We start from the raw sequence: 13,218 nt of genomic DNA, 5'->3' as shown, positions 1-13,218 counted from the left end.
CTGGGGGAGCTGCCTGAGAGGGACCCTAGGAGCTGGGCCAGGGCCTTGGTGCCACTGCAGCAGCCACAGCGAGTGACAAACAACTGTGACTTCCAAGCTCTGTTCGGGACCCACGCCCACCATCCCCACCCTTCTCTTCCTTCCCCAATAGTTTCACTTTCAGAAATACTCAATCCCCTTTCCATTCTACTGACATTCACTCTGACCTTTGATTCTGATAATCCAGGGCTCACACTGAGGGTCAGGAACCAACGGGGAGGGCCAGGGGCCAGAGGAGGGGAGCAAGGGGAGGACAGCATGCCGGAGGTCAAGGCCATGGGGTGGTCTAAGCCGGGACAGCTCCCGCCTCCTGTGGACAACCTTCCTGTGGTCACACAGGTCAGAGGGAACTGGCACCGGCCTGGGGGAGCACCCAGCCCACTGTGCCCACAGAGCTGGAGCACACAAGGACTCGCCCTCCCGGGCAGGGGCGGACACCAGGCCTACACATTCACCCCAGACCCCCTACCATGTCCTGCCTGGAGCTGAGGGCCAGAAGAGTAGCAAGGAGGGTCTGTCCTGGGGGTGGGGGTAGGGCGTCTAGGGAACACGGAGGAGAAATACTGCAAGCCATTGGACATTTCCAAGGGCTTCAGGTGCTGGACAGAGGGAGCGTGGCCCCAGAGGACAGACAGGGTGACACTGAGTGGCAAGGAGGGGTGGCATTTGGGGCAGGGGTCAGGGCCTGAGCAAATGTGTGGAGGTGGACTTGAGCCTCAAATGGGGAATGCAGGCCTGCCAGAAAGCAGGAGGTGCACCTGGCCAAAGACACTTTGTGGGGTGAGTCCCGGAGCCTTCTCAGAAGGGGCAGCTCTACCTCTTCATGGGGGGATTCCACTATGAGTGTCCTAGGAAAGGAACTCAGGAAAAATCCAAGAACAGATCCCAGCCTGTCCCAACCTGCGGTGGAGCCACTGGGGCTGTGATGTGGAGAGGGATGGTGCTTGGAAAGGGAACGGATTCTGCAGGCTCGCACACAGCAGATGAGCCTGTCTGGGCACCTCCTCCAGGAAGACCTCTGCTCAGCCATTTAGACCACCAGCCCTGGCCTCCCCTCTGTGACCTGGGGAGGCACCCAGCTGGCCAGTTACACTCAAAGGCACCGAGCCCTTCCCACTGGCCCAGGCTGCTCTGCCCACCAGCCTCCAACACAGTGTCAGAAAGATCCAGAGATGGGAGGGACAGGCACAACTCAAGATGAAGCCAGGTGAGGCTGGGGGGATGAGGTGACTGTCCAGGGCTCCTCAGTGGGTGTCCCGGGAGCAGCTCTGTCTTTTTGGGAGCTCCCGGCCCCGTGAGATAGAAGTTCTCAACCCATGCTGCAGAGGGTCACTGAGACTCGGTGGCCTGGGAACCTGCTCACGGGCACGCAGCTGGAGAAAGGGGCCAGTAATCTATCCTAGGTCCCTAGCTCAGAGGAATTCCGGTCCCTGGTGCCCCCTGGGGGCTCCCAGACTAAGAAGCAGGTCCCTGAAGAGCTGGAGGTGGGGGAAAAGTCTGGGGATTGCACCGAGGCCTCCCGCCAACATCCAGCGCTACCCCAGGCCCTTCAAGCTGCGCCCACTTCCCAGCAGGAAGCTGCCGTGCTTCTTTCCTTGTATTCTGTGTTGTCACACACACATTCTCTAAAAAATTCCTTTAGAGAAGTCCCAGCCTCATGTCAGTGTGGCCTCAGGCACAGGACTGGTGCTGGCCAAGTTCAGGAGAGCATACAGTGAAGGAAGCGGTTGGGAGGCAAGGCAGCTCAGGAGCCCCAAGCTGAGTACAAAGCCTGGCTACCCATGGGGGCTGCATGAGCTCAGGCGAGGCACTTTTGCTCCAAGCCTTAGCTCACCCTCCATAAGGTGGGTTGTTGTTACTATGGAATGGGCAGTAAGACTGCAAATCATCTCATAGAGAACCTGCAGCAGAAGGAGGAAGTGTGGGGACAAAGACCCTTAACGTCCACGCTTGTGTGTCCAAGGGCTCTGCGGTGGCCAGGCTTCACAGCCTTCAGGTAGACCCCAGAGCTGCAAATTCCTCAGGGCAGAGCCGGCTCCAGGCGTTCCAGCCTCGGCCCTAACCGGCTGTGGCACCAAGCAGGGGCAGCACCTCCCTCTGAGACTCAGTTTCCCTGAGACGAGCATCTGAGAGGCACTGACGACCATTTCTTCTGCAGGAATCTCAGGGGCAGCTGTAGGACACGTGCTGATGGGTATTCCCGGGGTCACCCTGCACCTACCGGGGGTGAGGTCTGGAAGGTGTGGGGCTGGGCTCCAGTCTCTGGTCCCGCCCCCTCACTCCCCCTCCAGCAGGCTCGTGGGGGCAGCCTGAAGCTCTGGGGGTCTAGATGGGCTTGGGGCCTCCCGGCGGCTCTGTCCCCCCAGCCCCCACACACACTGGTCTGACCACCCAACCCCACTGCCCAGCCCCAGGACTCAGGACCCTTCTGGATGAAAGCCCCTCAGTTGAGGCCCCTCCCCACCCTCCAGGAGCCACGGGACTCCGGCCTTTCCCGCAGAGGTATGTCGCTCCGGCTGGACCCTCAGAGACACAGATTCCAGTCCCCCCGGCATCTGGCAGCAGGTCCTGGGACACCCCCACCCCAGTCAGGAGTTGTTTACACCGAGGAGCTCCATGTTGGGTCGTAAGCTCCTGCCGTAACCTGGGTACCAGCCGCCTGCCCTGGCTCAGGTGCTGACCCCCGGCCCCCAAGAGAAGCCAGCACCACCTGGACCCCATTCTTGAAATCAGCCTCTCTGGGCTGGGCAGAGTGAGACTGTGGGAATATCTTTGGCTTGGGTGGCAGACTGGCCTGGGGTTCGGACTGGGCTCGGCTGTCTTTCAGCGGTGGGACCTTGGTTCAGTTGTCTTTAAAATGGGTAATTGCTGCCTGGTGAGAGTTAAATCTCCACAAGTATCACCATGACCCCACCCCCCACCTGCCATACCGGGAATCCAAAGGCATCCGTGTTTCCTCCATCTCCCTCACCCTGCATCTCCCATGTCAGCAAGTCCTGGCCCTGCCCCTGTGAAATGTTCCCCCACCCCCACCTCACTCCCTCCCCACTCCTGCTTCACCACCCCCCCCCCCCCCCGCCTCCGCAGGCTGCAGTGGGAGTCTGGGGGGGCTGTGATGCCTGAGCCTGAGCGGAGCTTCCTGTCCCCTGGTCCCAGCACACATCTCAAGACCTGCTCCAGGAACAACACTGCCCCCACCAGCCAAGAACCCTCCCTTGGACTCATCTTTGAAATGGCAGAACACCAGCCCCCAAGCCTAGCTGAAAACAGCAATTTAGATCAGCAGTTGGCAAGAAGATGGACCCTGAGGCTCCCAGCACTGGCCAGCCCAGGCCTCCCAACCCTGGCACCCAGTTCGGCTGAGCCGGACCTAGTAACCTTATACGCAGCTCTACTACAGGTCTAATGGGTCAGAGCTCAGGCTAGGCGTTTCCTTCCTTGCCCAGGCTCCTGCCCTAGTGCCCGCTTCAGCAGCAGTCCCTACTCCTTTCACCTCTCTCCAGGCCCAGCAGCCTTTTGCCTCCTGCGCAGAACTCCTTCAGAACCCACCTCAGTGGCTATTCCTCTGAGCAGCCACCCAGACCTCCCCTCTAGGCAGCCCCTGTACCCCTGTGACCCTCTGATCAGAGAATGCCAGCGCCTTGCCATAGCCCTGGTATGGGCAGCCCTCCCCACTGTGGAAGGCAGTTTGGGCTGTGCAGAGGCCAGAGCTCTTGGAGTCATGCAGATCTGGGTTCAGTGCCATCTTCTCTGCACTTCTGAGCCTCACTCTTCTCATCTCCCCAATGAGTGCTCATGTGGAGGGTGGAGATATAACAATAAATTAAGATTCAACAAATAATACATTTCTATATCGATGACTCTTATTTTTTAGTACATTGTAGAATACCCAGAAGGAAATACCTAGAATGACTGAACCGAGCTGTGCTGACCTTTAGCTTGTGATTGCCAAACCTTGTGACTGGCCCCACTTGTACCCCCATACCTGTTTTACATTAGAGTCTTATGATCACAAAACACAGCGCCTAATGTTTATTAATGAGGGAACCCTCCCCAAAGCCTGTTCTCTTACTAGATGGAGCTACGACTAACCAAAACTGGCCTGCCATGCACAGGGGCTTAAACTTTAGCCTATATGTGACCTTTACCGCATTAGAATTCTAAAGTCATGCCTATCATCTAAGACCACCGTTTTCTTAGGAATGTTCTGTGACCAAGCATGGAACCATCTGCCCGTGCTCAGTGATTAATCACCTCTAATGACATCATCTGGAGCCACTGTGCTCACTATCCTATTTTTCCCCCCACTACACCTACTTTTATTTTTTTATGGAGAAAAATCTCAACACACACACTTTCTATACATTGTCCATCTCTCATTTTTTAATTATTTGTTTTTTTAAAAATACAAAACCGACCAAACGCAAACATTGTTAACTTTTGATCATTCTGTTCTACAAACATAATCAGTAATTCACAATATCATCACATACTTGCATATTCATCATGGTGATCATTTCTTGGAACATTTGCATCTATTCAGAAAAAGAAATAAAAAGACAACAGAAAAAAATTCATATATACCATACCGCCCACCACTCCCCCTCATCAATCACCAGCATTTCCATCTAAATTAATTTTAACGTTTGTTCCCCCTATTATTCATCTTTATTCCATATGTTTTACTCCTCTGTTGATAAGGTAGATAAAAGGAGCATCAGACACAAGGTTTTCACAGTCACACAGTCACATTGTGAAAGCTGTATGATTATACAATCATGTTCAAGACACATGGCTACTGGAACACAGCTCTACATTTTCAGGCCCTTCCCTGCAGTCTCTCCATTACGTCGTTTTTGTTTTTGTTTTTGTTTTTGGCGTTTAAAAAGGGGAATTTTTATAAGTTGCTAATTCACACTTCCAAGGCCAAGAAAATATCCCAATTAAAACAAGTCTATAGAAATGTCCAATTTAAGGCATCCAGGGAAAGATACCTTGGTTCAGGAAGGCTGATGAAGTTCAGGGTTTCTTTCTCAAGTGTAAGGGTGTGTAGCGAACACAGTCAGAGTTTCTCTCTCATCTGGAAGGGCACATGGCGAATATGGTGTCATCATCTGCGAGCTTCTTCTCCTGGCTTCCGGTTTCATGAAGCTCCCCGGGAGGCATTTTCCTTCTTCATCTCCAAATGTCGCTGGCTGTTGGACTCTGCTTCTCATGGCTGTGTCGTTCTGCTCTGCTCTCTCTGAATCTCTCTTTCTCCAAAATGCTTCCTCTGCATGCATCTGTTGAAACTATAAAACTATCAGAATTTTAGACAGATTTTAGTCTGATGGGCCATTTGTTCTCCTTCCATAGCAATAAATTCTTTCTCCGGGTGAAACCCGGGTGCCATGGATTGGCTGTTATGCACACTGGGCAGAGAACAATGCATTTGATCCATATCAGGAGGGACTGGGAGGCCAGGACTCTGCTGCTCCATGGCCTGGCCTCAGTTTCCCCCCCTGCTCAGTGCTGTTTGTGAGGTTCTCACCTGATTCTGATCCCAGTTCCTCAGACCCGACACCAGGAGATGCCTGCCAGCTGACCCCGTCCATGCCCCTCAAGGATGCCCAGGGGCTGGGGGCCACCGCAGGGGCAGCGGGAACCTGAACTTCCACGGCAACCACACCCTGGTCCCGGGCCCGTCGGAAGGACTGGAATAAGTGGGAGCTGCGCCAGAATAGGCCCAGGTCCTCGGCACCGTCCCCAATCGAAGCCTGTTGGTTTCCCCAGGAGAAAGCCCGCCGAAAGGTGCTCAGGCTGGGCTGCGCAGTGTCCTCGCAGTGGGCGCCGCTCACAGGTCAGGGACCCCGTGTTGGACGCGACTGTTGGATCGGGTCCTGGGAGCTCGGCAGCTCGGGCCCAGAGGTCAGTATCTGGGGCAATGGTAACTTGGTGACAGGACAGCTGAGGGTGAAAACAAGACTTAGGAGGCCTGGGGGGGCTGGTGGTACAGGTGGTGCCCGGCCCTAGGGACCAGATGCAGAAACTCAGGAGAGAACTTTGGGGCCAGGCGGGGCCCAGGGGCTTGATCAGGGAAGGTCTCCTGGAGGAAGCGGCCACCAAGCTGTCAAAAGGGAAATGTCACCAGACAGTACTCATGGCTGGAGCCTTCTTTAGGCCAAGCCCCAGCTGAGTGCTAAGGTGTGGGCAGCCAATAGAAAGCTTTGCTGACACTCCCAACAGGTACTGCTCCAGATGCCCCCCCACCCCGCCCGACTCCTCACGTAGCCCTCTGGGACAATCTCTGCTGCATGCCCCTCCTCAACAGAATTGGAGGGGGTAGTTAAACATGCAGCTTCTGGGGCTCAGCCCAAACCCAGAGCCCATGGATGGGGGCTGGGCCCGGCAGCCACACGCAGGACCTCCAGGACTTGGGCTCCTATGGTCTTATATACAGCTCCCACTCCCTTCACCATCCTCCACAGTCCTCAGCTCACCCCCACTTTATCCGAACAGGCCTATTGTTTCCACTCAGGGTGGAGCACAAAGAAGGATCCCCTGTGGGTGTCCATCCCCTTCCCTGGACTGTGGCAGAAACAGCAGAGGCAGAGCCCGGGTCAGGCCACAGGGTGACAAGCAAGGTCGCCCCCAGCTTCCCGTGGACAGTAGGAAGGTGGCAGAAAGGGCCCCAGGTCTATATTTAACTTGGGGTTTGGGGAAGACTCCCAATGCTGCCTCCCCCATCCCTAGCCACTGTGTGGTGTTGCCCAGACCCCTACCCCTCAGGGAGTGCAGGGGGGGGCCCAAGGGCATGGGGTGCTGGGCAGAGTTTGCCCTCCCCATCCTCCCCACTGCCTGAGCTACCGACGTCTGCTGCCTGGACCCCGACTAGGGCTTCACTCCCACATCCTTCCACCCAGAGGACCCCGGTGTTTCCTTTTCTGACTTTAGGTTAAGCTGGGGCTAGGAGAAAAAGGAACATTCCAGACCTGCTGGCACCTCCCCTTATCCCACTGTGCTTGGAGGATCCAACGATCGAAGGGGGTCATTGACCCAAGATTCTCTGCTCCCTCCCTGCATCACCTTAATTCAAGGATCAGGACGAAGCCAGCACCCAATCCCTGGGTGACAGTGGACACCAGACCTGTTTGCCTGGGTGAAATGACCCTCACTAGGGTCAGCCAAAGTCCCCCGTCCTTGGGGCTACAGGAGGACACAGGGAGCAGCTGGAGCAAGGCCCCCCTGAGGGTCCCTGACCACTGCCTTCCCCTGATACCGGGGCACATGGCCCTGCTCAATTTGACCCCACTCACACACGGCAGGGAACACGGGCTCGGGAACCGCTGTACTGGCCTCCGCTGTCCTCTCTCTTCTGGGGTCCCTCTCAGCACTAGACACACGGTCTGACACCCCAGCAGCGGCGGGAGTGGGGGTGAAGAGAATGGTTCCGGCCGGTAGGCTCCCACTGTGGCCCGGAAAAGCCCGGCACAGATCAGGTCCATGTGGACACAAGATTACAGGGTGTCACCCACCCAGTTTCCTAGATGCCGAAACTGGGGCTTAGGGTCTTGCCTCAGGTCACACAGCTCAGGGGTCCTCCTGGAAATCCAGGAGCCAAGGTTCCCCTGGCCTGTGTCTCCCTGATCACTGTCTGTGACACCTTTTCTCCTGGCAGAGGGGCCCGGGGTGGCGATTCCCAGATGCCAGGAGTGGGATCCGGCAACTGCTGGAAGCACTTCTCCCAGGAATCCTAGAGGCAGATTATGCGGTAAGGAGGGGCAGCTGGGCCACTGGGTCCCTTGAGAGGTCACAAACTTAGCCATCCCCCAGGCTGCCTCACCACCCTTGTCTCAAACCAGAGCTGCCCCAAAGGGCCACTGAGGTCCCCAGTCAGCCCCTACTCTGCCGGCCACACCACCTTGACCCTGCTCCCAGCACCTTCCTAAGCCTTCCTTGACCTTCCCGAAGCATTAGCCCAGTGGGAACTTCCCCTGCTTTAAACCCTTGCATGGCACCCTCTGCCCTCAGGCCAAGCCCTGCCACCACCTGGCATTCAGAGCCCTCCCTTTCTGGACTAAACTTTCCCCACCATCCCTCCTGGTTCTCCCTGACACCCAACCTCTCCAGTCTCCTCTCTGTCCCCTGAAAGTCCAGCCTCCCTGCCTTGACCAGAGCCATACCCCTTATGCCTGCTTTCTGTACTTTCCAAATCTGACCTAGGTTTCAGGCTCCGGGCATGTGCACCCTCACCTCCAGTGTCTCTTGGCCTGCATGCACCACCTGCTCTCACCCATCTGCTCAGCAGCCACTCAGGACCATCCCTGCAGACAAGTTGCTTCCTGGCTGGGCCTGGGAGCCTCCCTCTACCCACCACCTCTCTCCTCATCACCCCATTGAAGAAGGGACGAGCTGACCACCCTTAGGATCCCCCTCTTCGACTGCCCTGGCCAGGGCCACGCGGGTGCCTATCAGGCTGAGACCCCTGCTCACCTTGCCACCCAGCATGACCTCTGGCTGATGGGCTGGATCCCATTATCCCTCTGTCTCTCTGTCCCCAGTGTCCCCACTTTTGACCTCAACTCCCAGCCTGGGGCTCAGAGCTGGCTGAACTTCAAGGCCCTGAACCCCCGACCCAGGGCCCAATCTCTCTGGCTCAGCTGAGGCTCCAGGGTGGGGCAGCGATACCACCCAGCAGATGCAGTCACTGGGAGCTCCTACCCAGGCCCCCATAAGCTGTCAGACTTGAGCAGCAGGAAGGAAGGAAGCTGTCCCTCCCTTCGTGCCCTCTTCTTCAGCCCCAGTCCAGGAGGCAGGTCACTTCCCCTACCGTGACCATCCTCCTGCCCAGCCCATGTCCCCTCCTCTCTCCACCTGTCAACCCCCAATCACCTGATCCCACCCAGCCACCTGACAGTGGTCTCCCTGACCCCCTTGGATTATCTCCAAAGAGCATCAGGGGCCTCCCGGCAAAATACAGACTTCCCTTGCAGTCGTCCCTTACAACCTGGAAGTCTCTTGGAAATGAGAGCAAAACAAGGGTGTATGTTCTCACCATGGCCATGAACATCTCCCTGAAGGACCTCCCTTCATCATATCCAGCTGTCAAGTCCCTCGAGGCTCAGCAGAAGTTGTTCCTCCTCCAAGAAGTCTTCCTTGATCAGCGTCCCATGCCCTGGACCTGGTCCAAGCCTGGGGATTCTCCTGTGGCTGAAGGGCATTTGTAGGGTCTGGGGTATCTCTGCCACTTGAGGAGGAGCCCCACACGACAGGATTTTTGCCTGCCCCAGCTCCCAGACTGACCAATGCACAGCGAGAGCCCCAGGGAGACAGATGAGTGAGACCCACATTTAGTGTGAGCTCATGTGTGTGTCCATATCTTTGCGTGGCTCGCACGCACATCTGTGCATTGGCCTGAGTGTGTCTTCCATACATATGTGACTCTGTGCTTTTGGTTGTGTGCCTCCAAGGGCCTGCAAGAGGTTCTCCCTGTCAATCTGTGGATGTCCATCTGTCTATCTGCTTTTACATGTGTGTGTATCTGTATGTGTGTGTGTGCACGTGTTCCCTGACATCCAAGCTGTCACTCCATCATAGTCAGCCTGGCCTCAAAAGCCCTTAGCCCGAAGGCCACTGGCAAAAACAGAAACATCTTCACCCCCTGCAGTCCCTGCCCTCCTCCCCAACCCATCCCACCTGCCAGGAACATACCTGCTAAGTGGATGAGGCCCTGGCTCGCCAGTAGAACAGGCTGCGTGGGGGAGCTGCCTGAGCGGGACACTAAGAGCCGGGCCAGGGCCTTGGTGCCACTGCAGCAGTCTCAGCGAGTGACAAACAACTGTAACTTCTCGGTTCTGTTTGCGGCCCGCGCCCACCGGCCCCACCCTTCTCTTCCTTCCCTGACAGTTTCACTTTCAGAAATACTCGATCCCCTTTCCATTCCAGTAATATTCACTCTGACTTTTGATTCGGATAATCCAGGGATTAGACTGAGGGTTGGAAACAAGGGGGAGGGCCAGGGCTAGAGGAGGGGAGCGAGGGGAGGACAGCATGCCAGAGGTCAAGCCATAGGGCTGGTCAAAGCTGGGACTGCCCCCCCTACTGTGGTCACACAGATCAGAGAGAACTGGCTCCCGTACGGGGGAGCACCCAGCCCACTGTGCCCACAGAACTGTGGCGCAGAAGGACGCCCCCTCCCGGGCAGGGGTGGGCACCAGACCTACCCATTGGGTTCGCCTCAGGCCCCCCGCCATGTCCTGCCTGCAGCTGAGGGCCAGGAGGGTAGCAAGGTGGGTCAGTTCTGGGGTGGGGGTGGGGCCTTCTAGGGAACAGGGAGGGGAAATGCTGCAAGCCATGCTGCATTTCCAAGGGCTTCGGGGCTGGCCAGAGGGAGCATGGCCCCAGAGGACAGACAGGGTGACACTGAGTGGCAAGGACGGGTAGCATTCGGGCCAGGGGTCAGAGCCTGAGTAAATGTGTGGAGGTGAACTTGAGCCACGAATGGGGGAGGCAGGCCTGCCAGAAAGCAGGAGATGCACTTGGCCAAAGACATTTCGTCGGGTGAGTCCCTGAGCCTTCTCAGAAGGGGCAGCCCTACCTCTTCATGGGGGGATTCCACTATGAGCATCCTAGGAAAGGAACTCAGGGAAAATCCAAGAAGAACAGATTCCAGCCTGTCCCAACCTGCGGTGGAGCCACTGGGGCTCTGATGTGGAGAGGGATGGTGCTTGGGAAGGGAGGGGCACAGAAAATAGCAGAAGCGGATATTGCAGGTTCATACACAGCAGATGGGCTGGTCTGGGCACCTCCTCCAGGAAGACCTCTGCTCAGCCATTTAGACCGCCAGCTCTGGCCTCCCCTCTGTGACCTGGGGCCATGAGGCACCCAGCTGGCCAGTTACACTCAAAGGCACCGAGCCCTTCCAACTGGCCTGGGCTGCTATGCCCACCAGCCTCCAACACAGAGTAAGAAAAATCCAGAGATGGGGGCACAGGCACAACTCAAGATGAAGCCAGGTGAGGCTGGGGGCATGAGGTGACTGTCCAGGGCTCCTCAGTGGGTGTCCCGGGTGCAGCTATGTCCTTTTTGTGAGCTCACAGCCCCGTGAGATAGAAGTTCTCAACGCATGCTGCAGAGGGTCACAGAGACTTGGTGGCCTGGGAACCTACTCACGGGCACGCAGCTGGAGAGAGGGGCCAATAATCTCTCCTAGGTCTCTAGTTGTGAAGAATGCCAGTGTCTGGTGCCCCCTGGGGACTCCCAGACTAAGAAGCAGGTCCCTGAAAAGCTGGAGGTGGGGGAAAAGTCTGGGGATTGCACCGAGGCCTCCCCCCACATCCAGCGCTACCCCAGGCCCTTCAAGCTGCGCCCACTTCCCAGCAGGAGGCTGCCGTGCTTCTTTCCTTGCATTCCGTGTTGTCACACACATTCTCTGAAAATTCCTTTGGAGAAGTCCCAGTCTCATGTCAGTGTGGCCTCAGGCTCAGGACTGGTGCTGGCCAAGGTCAGAAGAGGGTAGACTGAAGGAGGCAGTTGAGAGGCAAGACGGCTCAGGAGCCCCAAGCTGAGTACAAAGCCTGGCTACCCTTGGGGCTGTATGAGCTCAGAGGCCTGGGGATTCAGGCTCTCCAGGCAGAATAAAATGTCCTCAGGTTACACTGTCCCTAGGGAGGAGCTGAGGCCAGGCAAGCCTCCTCCACCCAAGGAGCTCTGAAAGGGCCGGCACATCCCTTCAATGCACGCACACGCACACACGCACACACGTACACTTCCTTTTCAGCAGGACAAACTGGCCAATGAATGTGGCAGCTGTTCTCTGAGAGCAACCCACAACCAGGCCCCCACGCCTAACCTTAGACAACAGGGTGGCCAGGGAAATGCTCCAGGCTCTTTGCAAGGCCTCCCAGGACCTGCCCCGGGACAGAAAGGTCAGCAGGGCCTGGCCATAAGGCTTGACAAATGGCCTGGGTCAAAGGGTGGTACTGCCCATGGGTGGACTCCCCAGGAGGCTGGAAAAGGCATTCCTCAGTGTCCACACGGCCCCTCCCTCTCTGGCCCAGGCAGCCCAGGCCTCCGCAGACCCACTTCCCTCTGCACGATGACTTGTGCTTCCCGCTGCCCTAACCTTGGCTGTCAGGACGCGGCACCTGACCCTGCTTCTCCCTTTCACTTCTCGGGCCATCAGCACCCATTGAGAGCCTTCCTGGGCCTCCTTCCTGGGACATTTCCAGGGCATGTCCCACTCACAAAATGCACTGGGCAGAGCCATTTTATCCCCTGTTGACAGATGTGGAAACTGAGTCTCAGAGAGGTTAGTGGATACATAGGTTGAGGCTTTGAGGCTAGGGTCCCTGCTGCCACCCAGCCTTCCCCAAGATGGGAAGTGACCTGCCCAAGCTCATTCATAGCATACGGAGCCTCAGCTAGGGTCTGCTGGCCTCCCCCAGGCCCATAGGGTGGCTCCTGGTCAGCTCTCCTGGGTGGCCAGGACAGCTGACCAGGAGCCACACTCATAGCATGTCCCTTCACTGAAGGAAGGGGCTGAGGATAGTCAGCAGACCAGGCACACACCAGCAGGCTGTTTCCCTACCCCTCCACCCATGGGGAGTTGTTTATTTTATAGCTTCTTCCTTTTCTCCCAAGAGGAAGCCATGCCAAGGACGACTCTGGGTCTGGCAGACAGGGAAATTGAGGCCTGAGGGGGAATGCTCACCAAAGGTGCTCAAAGGGCCTGACCCACTTGCTGTGGTGGAGATGGGCCTGCACAAGAGAGTACAGACCAGGAGACAACAGAACCCCAATCCTGGCAGCCCTCCAAGGAGTGCAGTGCAAGAGGACTTCCTGGAAGAGGCGTTGAGGCAGAACTCAAAGGCCTCAAGGACTCTCCTCGGGGAGGCCAGCTCACTCTTCTAATAGGGCCTTTCACAAGACTCTGGGCAGCAGAGAGTGGGGCAACCACCCAAGTTTGGTTCCCACCCCTTCTGGCCTGGGACTGCCCTGTTGCTCACAGCACCGTGGACGCTTCCCAGAGCTGCCATGATTTCCGGGAACACAGCCATGAGCCTTAGACCGCTAGGGCCCTGGCCGGTACATAACAGAAATTGGTCACATGGCAGGGGCTCTGGTGGGAACCCCAGCACTGCATGGAGCACGGAGGGAGGGGGAAAGAGGAGGAGAAAGGGGAAAGGAGAGAGCCTGCCC

General features: G+C 57.0%; 1 long non-coding RNA gene across 2 annotated transcripts; it reads right to left on the bottom strand.

Annotated features, from left to right (window-relative positions):
- Positions 1–5,204: 5,204 nt before the first annotated feature.
- LOC143652250 (uncharacterized) lies at positions 5,205–10,053 on the bottom strand. Of its 2 annotated transcripts, none has more exons than XR_013160530.1 (3): positions 9,730–10,053; positions 9,074–9,228; positions 5,205–5,338 (listed from the first exon to the last, which is right to left on the bottom strand). It is a non-coding gene; the product is annotated as an uncharacterized LOC143652250 (long non-coding RNA). The 2 variants fall into 2 exon arrangements; XR_013160529.1 differs by having other exon boundaries at positions 5,205–5,330; positions 9,730–10,052.
- Positions 10,054–13,218: the final 3,165 nt, after the last annotated feature.

The sequence above is a fragment of the Tamandua tetradactyla genome, chromosome 12, assembly GCF_023851605.1.
Source record: "Tamandua tetradactyla isolate mTamTet1 chromosome 12, mTamTet1.pri, whole genome shotgun sequence".
Classification (NCBI taxonomy): Eukaryota; Metazoa; Chordata; class Mammalia; order Pilosa; family Myrmecophagidae; genus Tamandua; species Tamandua tetradactyla.
This window is presented reverse-complemented; position numbering and strand designations above follow the sequence as displayed.